Here is a 10,023-nt window from a genome sequence, read left to right on the forward strand (position 1 = left end):
ATTAGCCAGACATGGTGGTGTGCACCTGTAATCCCAGCTCCTCTGGCGGCTGAGGCACGAGAATCGCTTGAACCCAGGAGGCAGAGGTTGCAGTGAGCCCAGATCACGCCACTGCACTCCAGCTAGGGTGACAGAGTGAGACGCCATCTCAAAAAAAAAAAAAAAAAAAAGTAAAAAAGAAAAAAAAGTAGGAATTAAGCAGGTGAATGAGCCAGGTGATATGGGGGCAGGCAATGTCACTCCAGTGAATTCTCTCTGCTGAAGCCAGCTCAGCTGGTTGTTGTTACTTGCAGCCAGAACAATATTAATTAGAAGAGACAGTCAATGACGCAAAGATGATTGTTAGAGGAACATGAAGTGGTAAGAACAAAGCGATTTTTCAAAAAAGTAAGGAAATGAAATCTGTGTCAACAAGGAAGGAGATGTACTAGAAGCTAGCCACCAGGCACAGAGATGAGGACCAGCATGGTGAGTAGGAGGGTCAGGAGACTTTGATGTTGCTGCTGCCCAGAGGGCAGGACGGGGGCAGGGAGAGGGGAAGGGGCAATGTGGTGGAGCCACAATGTCCAGATCTGGGACTTGATCTGTAGGTGGCGGGAAGTCATAGAAAGGCTTTACTCACAGAAACGATGTAATCAGATTTCTGGCCCATGTTAATTTTTTTTGTTTGTTTAATTTTAGAAAATTGCTTATTTTTCATTAGTTTCTCTCTCTCCTGTCTTCCACATGTTCAACAGGATAATAATTGTGGGACAGAAATTAAATGATGATTTCTGTCTTTTGTGCTGATGGAGTGATTACAACTTTGCAAAACATCTTCCCATCTGTCACTTCATGGGCTCTTCCTGAGAATACTGTCATCAGCTGAGAAATTTTGAAGTCAGCTTTTTAGCTCTAAGTAAGGGAGGGCAACCTCTGGGGCCAGTACAGCTGACTGAGTTCACATGAACTATGGCGGAAGGTCAAATGTTACTTATTCGCTTATGGTAATGCAGTTACTCATTCCTTCCCTACCTAGCTTCAGTTTTAAAGATTGGCCTCTTTCTGCATGTTCCCAAGACAGCTGTCAATCCAGTTTTCTTTTTCACAGTAACTGCTCCTTTTCTTCATCTTGACATCACTAGCACTAGGGGAGAATAATGTGCCCATGGTCCCTTGCCTGACACTCATCCTCCAGCATGTCCATCTTTGGAGACTTGGATTTGGTCTCCTTACTTTTTTTAGAGGGGAAGGGAATCACTTTGCTCTTTTCGTTAAGTTCCTCTAATAATCATCTTTGCCTCACTGAATGTCTCTTCTAATTAATACTCTTGGCTGCCAAGTACCAAAAATCCATTTGAGCTAGTTTCAGCAAACAGAATTCTTTGGGGTCCATGGTGGAACCCAGGATCAGGACCATGGTTGGGCCTCAGCATAAACCAGAGCCAGAATGCAATATCTAGAAAATTACAGCCAGGAGCTCTTGTAGTTATAGTCCTCCTTGCCCTCCTGTAGGGCTGAGCTGCCTCTTTTGGTCTTCATTCCAAATTCCTGGGCTAGAGGGTGTTGGTCTGTGGTCAGGGGATGGTGGGAGTTGGGGGTTGTGCTGTCTGAACATGGTCATTCCCACTGTAAGCCTATCGATGGGGAAAAGGGCAGCTACTCAAAAATGGTCCCAGGCAGAGACCAATCAGGCAGTGGATTTAGCCATATGAAATTACAGTTGGGTTATGTTTTTAAGTAGAGGCTAGAAACTTTTCCCCCCCCTGTTTGGCTGGCATTTGAAGGGGAAAACAGATTGTCCTTTCTGAATCTCTTAAAAGGCATTTCAGTTATTATATTTATTATTCTCTTCATTTTCTTTGCATGGATCACCTTCCTCTTGACTTTCTGAGCAAAACACTCTACAATCCTTTCCTTTGGCTCTTTCTTTTTCCCTTAAGCATAGAAGTAAGTGCATGTGTGTGTGTGTGTGTGTGTGTTTGCAGACTGAGTTTAACTTAGTGTTCAGATATGTCTGACCACGTGTGACAATGGAGGGGCAGAGGGCTATTCACTGGAAGGGGAGGGAGGAGAGGTTTTTGCATTGGTGCTGACGAAGAGCCTGGATTGAGGAGGACAACAGGGCTCATGCCTTGCACATTTACCTTCAGTTCAGATTCAACAACTTGATCTGAGTCCTGGAGAGAGTGTGGCTGCTAGCAGAAGCTGTAGGAACCAGTGAGGTTCTGGGGTCTAAGTTGAACTCAATGTGCAGCACAGCGAGGGGGCCACTGTTCCTTCTCCTGCATGAAGCACAGTGTAGCTCAGGTGTGGTGAAGACCCCAGGGGACTTCAAGCAGTCTTGGCTCCTCAAGGGGAGCAGAATCAAGAGTATCAGGTCTCGGCATGGACAACCAGCTCTACTAATGGTGCTTCGTTGTGCCAAGAAATGAAGGAAACCCAAATCAAACTGGGTCCAGCACAAAGGAGAATTAATTGATGCTTGTACCTGTCCAGCCCAGGGACCAATCTTCAGGCCTGGATGGATGTACAGGTTCAGGTGACGGTACTTGGGCTCTCTATCTCTCTGAGTATTGGCCTCCTGAAGAAAGGTTTTCTCCACCTAGAAGGAAAAATGGCTGTCAGTGCCCTAGATTCACATCCCCCAGGGAAACGGACTCAGTGGAAAGATACCTTTTCATCTCCCAGTATTTGTGGATAAGAACTCTGAGGGACCAGGCTTATGGCAGTACCCACTCCTGGACCAACCATTGTGCTGGGGTATGGGATACTATGACCAGCTGAACCCAGGTCAAGTGCTTAGTCTTGTGGCTGGAGTGCTGTGATCATAGTCCTGCCAGCTCCACAGGGAACAGGCAAGGGTCCTGAGCAAAGAGTACACTCATTTCCACTGCAGCATGATCCTGAAAGGCATCCTCTCGGTGGCCAGCCACAGGGAGGTGCCACCTCAAGTGACTTTTTGAGTAGCAGATGTCAAAGAGAGGAGGACAAAAGGTGTTGAGAGGACCATACACGAGCATGTGAGAGGCTCCCAGGCAGCCCCAGGAGTGCAAAAGGGGCTGAGGCCCCCACTAGCCTGTGAAATCTGAGTGATCCTTGTGACTGGACCCCACTGGTGGCTGGCCACAGTCTGGAGCAACCTGGACAACCCAGGTGATGTTCATTGATGGCCTGGATTATTTCAGTTTTTGTAATCCCAGAGAGTGGGAAAGAGCACGTTCTGGGGAGGCGTAGGAGGAGGGCCTGCCAGTGTCAATTGCACATCTGATATAAATGTGAAATGAGTCCAGTCAGCTTGGCCATGCAGAAATCTCCAGAAGAGCTTCACTATGTGTTTGGGTTAAATGGGGTTTCATCCAACTGGGGTTCTGAATAGTGAAAAAGTGTTTAGGCCAGTGGATCAGAAAACCTTTGTTAGAGTGGAAGCACTAGAGTTGGTGTCTCAGTCTATTTTTGCTGCTATAACATAATACCCGACTGTTTGTTATTTATAATAAACAGAAATTTATTGGCTCACAGTTCTGGAGGTTGAGAAGGTCAAGATCAAGGGACCAGCATCTGGTAAGGCCTTCTTGCCACATCAGCCATGGCAGAAGCCTGAACTCACCCTTTTATAACAGGACCAATCCCACCCATGAAGGTGGAGCTCTTTTGGCCTAAGCACCTCATAAAGGTCCCACCTCTTAATACTGCTACAATGACAACTATACTTCAACATGAATTTTGGAGGCAATGAACATTCCAACCATAGCAGTAGGTGAGTGGAAGGATAGGAAAGGATGGACAAAGAATTTGGATGTTGGACTTTGAGATTGGAGGAGGCACCGTTATTGATGACTCCAGTTGTGAGGCTATGGTGCAGTGAAGGAAAAGATTATTGAAACTAAGATTAAAGGCAAAGACTGAAAGGCCAGAGCGTGGGATGGGGCATCCAGTGGATGCTGAAATCACTGAGAATAATAACAGCAGTGGGAGAAGAAAGAGATCGAGACAAATGTTGCAGTCATCAGTGAATGGGGAGGAGCGACCGGGAGGTTGGTAGATAGAAACTGTATGGAACAGTGAAGACTGATACTGGGGATGTTCTGTTCCAAGAGCTTGCACCTCCAGGCTTTGAGGGATGTGGAATGCAGAAGAGAAAGCAGCACCCCTTGAGGGACCACAGCCCAGGCTGCCTCCCAATGGTCACATCAAATGCTCACTGCACAGCATTGCCTCCCATGTGAATGGCATCCCTTAACCTTTTCCAACATGGTGGCCCTGGCTTCAGGGAAGGGATATGATTAGAGATTGCAGGGGATCACCCCAAAATATGCTGCTTTGGCACAGGAATTATTTTGAGATGGAGGCAAATGAGAGCCAATGCAGAAAGAAGCTTTCCCAGAGCTTCCCTTATCTTACTAAAAGCAGGTACTCCGGCGAAATAAGGCCTGCCATAAATCCCTCTCCCAGGGAGGTTTTATGGCCAGGAAGAAGAAGCAGTATCAGCACCAAGACAGGCTGCACAAACAAATCTTACCAAATGAACCTTCTCTTCCATTGGTTTCCCCCATATATTTACCTTCCCACAGTCTGCTAAAAGCTTACATGCCTCTTCCTTTGTCTTGTCACTTTCCTAAAGAATTTATTGTTCTTCATTAAGATGTTAAACAAGCCCCAAGATCTAACCACCACGTTGAGTTTCTTATCACTGTGTCTCATCTGTGTATGCACGTTGCATGTGTTATACTCTCCGTTATTTTCTTGTTAATCTGTCTTTTGTCAGTTTAGTTTCCAGAGCTCCAGCCAGAGACCCAGGGAAGGAAAACAATTTTTTTTCCTCCCTACCAGACCATCTGATTTCCAGAGGAACAAGAAGGAAATGCTCAGAGAAGAGGGTGAGGGTTTGAAGGGTGTCTTTGTCTATTTTGTGTGCTATAACAAGATACTGCATACTTGGTAATTTATAAGGAACAGGAATTTGTTAGCTCACACTTCTGCAAGCTGAAGTCCAATATCAAGGGGCCAGCATCTGGTAAGAGCCTTAGAGCTGCACCATCCCATGGCGGAAGGTGGATAGACAAAGAGCACAAGACAGTGAACTCACTCCTGCAAGCCCTTTTCATAATGGTATTGACCTATTCGTGAGGGCTGAGCCCTCTTGACCCAACCCTTCCATTAGGCCCCACCTTCCAACACTGTCACATTGGGGATTAAGTTACGAATTCTGGGGGATACATTCAAACCGTAGGAGGGGGTGTGTTGATAATGGATATGAATAGAAGGGTTATGGGGGTTAGTGAGGTGAGAGATGGGGTAACAGAGAGGATGCATGGAGTAGAATGTTGAAACTCACCCAGAGCACACACTAAAAAGAGAGTTGCCCATGTATATAGCAGCTCTGTTACAGATCACCATCTTCCACTTGGAGCATCCAACCTAATGAGTTTGCCTAGATGCTCATATTGGAAGCCACTGTGTGTTTTCTTTGTCCCTGGCATCATGAAAGACATCTTTCCTAATAGACTACCCCATAGATTTCTTGCTTGGTGTAAATTTCAGTAGTCCTGGGGCTGACCCTAGGAGCCTCAGAACTAAACCCAGGAAATGCTACACAGTCTGTATTTTAAGCCAGGCTGTCCAAATATACCCCCATATCACTGTTTTTATGTAACATGGCATCACACTGTCAAAATCTTAACTCTGCTTATATAGATTCCCTGCCTTATTCCAGAAAGGATTATGAGACAATAATAGATTTAGTTTAACAAGATAAAAATAAGTGAGTAAAGAAATGGAGATCAAAGGAAAATAAGTTTATAAAAAATCCAGTGAAGCCCAGGGCAAGGTTAGCACATCAAGTGTCCATGGTATGTTCCAAAAGTGTGACTGTGAGCTCCTCAGCCTCCAAAGCACAGGCATAAATAAGATTTGTGGCACGTAAAAGATTAAAAACAAGCCAGTGTTCAGAAAAGCACAGCTATTCTTGTTACAGGGGAGCTGAGAGATTTCTCTTATGGGTCTTCAGTAGGAGACTCAGTGTGATGTAGTAAATAATATCCTCAAAAACATTCAGACAAAATATGTAATCATATAGAATAATGAGTTTCCCAGGGTTGTGTCTCATAGTATCTTTCAATGTGGGTCAATGGTAGAGTAAAAAAGTATAGTTTAGTAAAAAATTTTATATGGGAATAAAAAATGGTTCAATTTTTTCTAGCTGATGTAAAAAAAGTTACATTAAAAATTAAAGGAAAGAAGCCAGGTGGGTTGGCTCATGCCTGTAGTCCCAGTGGCTATAGGAAGCTGGGATGGGGGGATCCCTTGAGCCCAGGAGTTGGAGGCTGCAGTGAACTATGATATCACCACTGCACTCCAGCCTGAGTGACAGAGTGAGCCTCTGTCTCATAAATATATAAATAAATAAATAAAGGAAAGAATATATGGCACATTCTCCAGGCAGCCCTTCATCATATTATTTCTGGCAACTAAGTGGGAGTTGCTAAATATAGGATAGCAGTGAGTTTGATGTCTGTCCTCTGACAAATAGCTACAGAGCATCAGCTAAATCACCCTGGGCTGGAGAAAGGGTGGGCGTCCTGGATCTGACCAGGATTTGTGCCTGAACTGAGGGCTGGCTCGCTTGCCCAGGGCTCACAGAAGTACTTGTCTGAAGAGCCAACACTTTCCTTGGAAAGCAGTACTAGATCTGTTCTAACACACAGATAAGTGGGTGATTAAAGCCCCAAAGTTTTATGTGAATCTTAGGAAAATATTGAAAGCAGGTTTATTCACGGTGAGCATGAGTAGGGTCCCACATTGTACTCAGTGATGACGGTAGAGACAAACTCCTTGCCTTTGTGAAGCTTACTTTCTTATGGGAGGAGGATGGAGAGTGAAGATGTAAATGAGTGAACAAATGAAAAGGTAATTATGGCCGGGCATGGTGACTCACACCTGTAATCCCAGCATTTTGGGAGGCCAAGGTGGGTGGATCATGAGGTCAGGAGATTGAGACCACCCTGGCTAACATGGTGAAACCCTGTCTCTACTAAAAAGCCAAAAAAAAAAAAAAAAAATTAGCTGGGCATGGTGGCACATGCCTGTAGTCCCAGCTACTCAGGAGGCTGAGGCAGGAGAGTTGCTTGAACCCAGGAGGCAGAGATTGCAGTGAGTCAAGATTGCACCTCTGCACTCCAGCCTGTTCAACAGAGTGACTCTGTCTCAAAAAAATAAAATAAAATAAAAAGATAATTACAAGTTTTGTTCAGTGGACGGAGGCAGATGGGATGATGAGAGAGAGGAAAGTCCTTACATGAAGCGAGGTGTCCTACATGGGGACAGTGAGGCTGGGACCTGCATAAGACACAGGTCTTGCAGAGCCAGGAAAGGAGCCTTCCAAGAAGAGGCAGTGACAAGCAGGCAAGACTTAGTGTTGAAGGAGCTGAGGGCAGACCTGTGTGGCCAGAGCCCAGGGAGAATGGGAGAGGGTGTGAGACGAGGCTGGGGGTAGGGGGAAGGGCACACTGGAGGAGGTCTTGGGAGGCCACAGGACAGCCTTGAACTTTAAGTATTATACCTTCTATGTAGAGTTGCTAAAATAACTTGGTTCCCAAGTATCCCCTTAGGGAATTCAATGAGTAAATTCACTGTCCAGATTGGTTAGTATAAAAGTTATGGTTTAAAGTTGGAGGCAACACAGTAACTTTTATGGTACGTGGATTTGATCTTAATTTTGAAAACATCATAAGGGCAAGGGTCACATCTTAGTGTTCGAAGTGGCCATATATCCGGTTGGTGCTCAGTAAATGACTTTGATGATTATGAAAAATAGTTGCAGGCCCTCTGATATAGTTTGACTGTGTCTCCACCCAAATCTCATCTTTAATTCCCACATGTGGGAGGGACCTGGTAGGAGGTAATTGAATTATGGGGGTGGGTCTTTCCTGTGCTGTGCTCATGACAGTGAGTCTCACGAGATCTAATGATTCTAAAAAATGGGAGTTTCCCTACACAAGCCCTCTCTTTGCCTGCCGCCAGCCATGTAAAATGTGACTTGCTCCTTCTTGCCTTCCACCATGATTGTGAGGCTTCCCCAGCCACGTGGAACTGTGAGTTCTCCATTAAACCTCTTTCCTTTGTAAATTGCCCAGTCTTGGGTATGTCTTTATCAGTAGCATGAAAATGTACTAATACATTGTCTATAAAAAATAATAATTTTGACTTTGGAAGAGGTGATGGTTCTTCTGCTAGTCATTTTCTGGCATGGCCACTGGTCTCTTTTGACCCCTCCTTGTGTGTGACAGGATCCTGTGTGTCCAGGGAATGCTGACTTTGGTTCAGAAGTCAGGGCTGTTGTAAGGGGTTTCAGCCATTCCTCAAGAGATATGAAGTCATCAGGGACTGAATAAAATAATAAAAAGGAAAGGAAAAGGGTGGGAGGGCAGACCCTACTAGAAAAGATCTACAACAAAGGGAAATTCTTGCAAATCCCAATGGTCGAGGTAGTGATGAAGTAAATTATAAAGCATCGAGTCATGATTACCCAAAGCTGGCATTCTAGACTCTTTTAAAGGGGGTTCAATTCCCTTCTTTTAACTTGCACACATCCAGGGCTGAGTCACTGTTAAAGGGGTGGTGGCAGCGGGGTGAACGTGGAGTGATAGTACGAGCCGGAACTTCAGGGCGTGAGTCCTTGCCAACTGTCACTGTCTCCTGATGAGGTTTCCAAGAAAAACACATGCCTGGAGCACACGGCTGGCCACAACACACTCTTTGACAGTAAGGGCTTGTCCCAAATCCTGGTAAATTCTCCTGTTGAACAAGGTGTCTTTTGTGTAGAGGAGACAGCCTGCTGTTAAATGGTTTTCCTTTCCTTTCCTCCAATTGCACAAGCTCCTGTGATATCTATGGTGATTCTGTGCAAAGGAAGGAAGAAGGAGAAGAGAGACTCCCTATAAGGTCTATGCAGCATCCATCTAGCCCTTCCAATGCAGGTCTTTCTTGGTAGCACACTTTCTACATGGGGGCAGCCCTTGCCTGCCCTGCCTCAACAGAGAGGTGGTGGGAGGAGGTGGGAGAGGGAGAAGGTGAGGGACGGGAGTGGGAGAGAGGAGGAGAGGGAGGGGGAGGGGAGAGGTCCTAATATTTTTCTCTTACAACTGGACCCCTACTCTTCCACAAATGCAAGTGGTTTCAGGAATCTTTATAAATAGTGTCTCCAAAGTAGACAAAAGCAAGTGCTCTGCTTTCTTGTTTCGTTTCACAGAGCTTTTCCTCAGTGTGTATAGAGTAGTCCCCTCTTATCCATAGCTTTACTTAAAGTGGTTTTAGTTACCCATGGTCAACTGCAGTCTAAAAATATTAAAATATTTTAAAAGAGAGAGAGACCACATTTACATAACTTTTATTACAATATATTGTTATAGTTCTATTTTATTATTACTGTTTTTAATCCCCTGCTGTGCCTAATTGATAAGTCTGACTTTGTCATAGGTATATATGCGTAGGAAAGAACATAGTATGTATAGGGATCAGTACAATCTGCAGGTTCAGGCATCTGCTGGGGGTTTTGGGACATATTCCCCACAGATGAGGGGGACTACTGTGATACAAAGGGAAGCTTCTGCAGGGGGCAGTTAACAATCACAAATGCAAGGGAGAGGTCGGTGGGCTGCTGATGGACTGATTGGGTCCTTTTGATTCCAGCCCCTTCTCTATTGTGCTGAATCTCCTCTCCAGGTGGCAGACAAAAGCCCCATCATTGACTTACCCAGAAGAGCTGGTGTGTGAAGCAATGTTCTTCAATTATAGATACTTTTCTCACTCTTCTTAGCTTATTTTATTTTTAAATAGAAAACAAAGCTGGGTAGTTAGTGCCATCCCTCAGAGGTGGACAAATAGATAGCTCTTCAAACTAGCGTTATTACAAAGTACAGGCTTTGTTGTAAACTATTCCGTCAATGCTAAGGTTGATAGAGTTCTAGAGTACAGTGTCGTACTCTGTCCACAAATTCCATACCCTTCCCAGGGAAAAGGACTGGCAATGATTAATGACTGTGC

This window comes from Rhinopithecus roxellana, chromosome 11 (assembly GCF_007565055.1).
Source record: "Rhinopithecus roxellana isolate Shanxi Qingling chromosome 11, ASM756505v1, whole genome shotgun sequence".
Taxonomy (NCBI): domain Eukaryota; kingdom Metazoa; phylum Chordata; class Mammalia; order Primates; family Cercopithecidae; genus Rhinopithecus; species Rhinopithecus roxellana.